This window comes from Coffea eugenioides, chromosome 6 (assembly GCF_003713205.1).
Source record: "Coffea eugenioides isolate CCC68of chromosome 6, Ceug_1.0, whole genome shotgun sequence".
Taxonomy (NCBI): domain Eukaryota; kingdom Viridiplantae; phylum Streptophyta; class Magnoliopsida; order Gentianales; family Rubiaceae; genus Coffea; species Coffea eugenioides.
Genome location: NC_040040.1, coordinates 36072265 through 36074430, shown reverse-complemented (window position 1 = coordinate 36074430; position 2166 = coordinate 36072265). Strand labels below are relative to the sequence as shown.

Here is a 2166-nt window from a genome sequence, read left to right as displayed (position 1 = left end):
TTTAAAATAAAATGAACTAAAGAAACCGTAAAACAATAGCATCTTAAAAGTTGGGGTGTCACAATCTCCCCTCCTTAAAAGAATTTCGTCCTCGAAATTCCAATTAACGAACTAAAGGGTTGGAATACTCAAATACCTCAATACGATGGAAAATAGGGAAGGTACGTTCGGTGATTGTTAATGGGTCTGTCACCTCTTGGCTTCCTATTGCATAGGTCCTTGCCGGCACTTTCGGTCGATTACCCGTGGCATTAGTCTTCTTAGACGTGTTCCCTTCTGCCCTTGGCAAATTTCCTTCTTTTGGTAGGTGAGGGCACTGAGCAATCAGATGCTCAGCACTACCACATCGATAGCATTTCCGTACTTGTCCTTTCTTCCAACAATTATCTTCTATGTGATTAGCAGCTCCACAAAATCCGCATGTCATTCTAGATCCTGACGTCGGACCTCCATGTGAGGTACCCCTTTGGGTTTCTCTTCCTACCTGATTTTTCTCAACATTTTCTTGATTTGGGATCCCAGTGGATCGTGGTCCACCTATTCCTCGACTCTTCTTAAGTGGTGGCTCACTCCCCGAGCTCTGTCCCTCAATATAACTGCTTGTATCTGGGTGCCTTCTTTTCTTATCATGAAAGGCCTTTACTTGACTCTTAGTACCATTATAAGTCTCCAATTGAGCAGCTGCCAATGCCTCTTGAATTTCCACGTTCAAACCCTGTACAAATCGACGAATTCTCCTTTGGTCTGTCAGTATTAATTCTGGAGCAAAACGAGAGAGTTTGGTAAACTGTGTCTCGTACTCTGCCACACTCGTAGTCCCTTGACGTAGGCGTATGAACTCATCCTCTCGCCTTTCCTGAACAAGTGGCGGTAAGTACTTCTCATTAAACTCACGAGTAAAATTCACCCATGTCCATGGGGTTTGTTCTCTATCCCATTTGGCTCGAATCACATTCCACCAGGCACGAGCCGCTCCCTCAAATTGAAAAACGGCGAAAGCTATCTGCCGTTCCTCTGAGTATCCTAATGCAGCAAAAATGTCTAACATTCGCTCCAACCAACTCTCTGCTATATCAGGACTAGGTCCACCCAAGAATTTTGGCGGTAGAAATTTTTGGAACCGTCTAAGGCACGGTCCTCTCCTTCATGATTGCCAGGATGCTGTACTTGGCCTTGACCCTGTTGGTTGACCATTCGTTCTAGTAAATCAGCCATTCGCTGTATGGCTGTAGCTACCTGGGTTTCGGCTTGCGTATTCGCATTTTCATTAGTTACCCCTTCGGTTCCTTGTCCTCGTCCTCTACCCCCACCACGAGTCTCCATTTAATGGTTTTATAGTTTCTATAATTGGGACAAAATATGGTTCAAGATCAAAGTGTGTACGTATATATACAAGTCACGCAAAATATACACAATATAATGTACCATATACACCAAGGGACATTTCAGGTCAGACAAAGTCAAGTGCAGTAAGTACTATATATGTAGGCATTAACATACCATAAGTAAATGACATGTAGAAACAATGCAAGGGCAAAATGAAAGAAACGCGACTTGTCGTCCCACACTCATTGAAAATCACCCCCGTCCGATTTCTTACTCCACTTCCCAAGGTGCCCGTTAATTTCTTGTACTCACTCTAGCCAGACAAAGCCTGTTCATGTTCTCAAAATGCAAGTCTCAAGTCAAAAATTTCTCAAGTCGAAAATTTTATCCCTGGCGGTGTTTGGAAACACAACAGGCAATGCCTCACCAGAAAGTTTTAGTTCAACCGCTACAGAGGAATAGTAGCCGGTCTACAACCACACGAGTACAAATAAGTTCAAAAACAAGGTCGAAGCAGGGTTCAAACATATAAGTTCAAAAATAGAGTCAATTACTTCAAGTTCAAGGAGCACAGGTACGAATAAGAACTCACTCGGCTAGCCTATACCCAGCAATTCACATTCTCAAACAGTCACCGAATTCAAGTCCAAATATAGGTCACATTACTCATGCGTAATATCAAATCAGGTCCATTACATGTACGTAAGAGCACACTATATGGTACCCAAGTACAAGAATTCACAATAAGACAATTCACAACTCGAACCGGCCGGTCCCAAGAGTAAATCATCCATATTAGAGATTCCTACCTGGCATACCTAACCATTGTCCCCAAAGTAC

General features: G+C 43.0%; 1 pseudogene; it reads right to left on the bottom strand.

Moving 5' to 3' along the window:
- The window catches only part of LOC113774117, a 3316-nt pseudogene extending 1993 nt beyond the window's left edge, over positions 1-1323 (bottom strand).
- Positions 1324-2166: the final 843 nt, after the last annotated feature.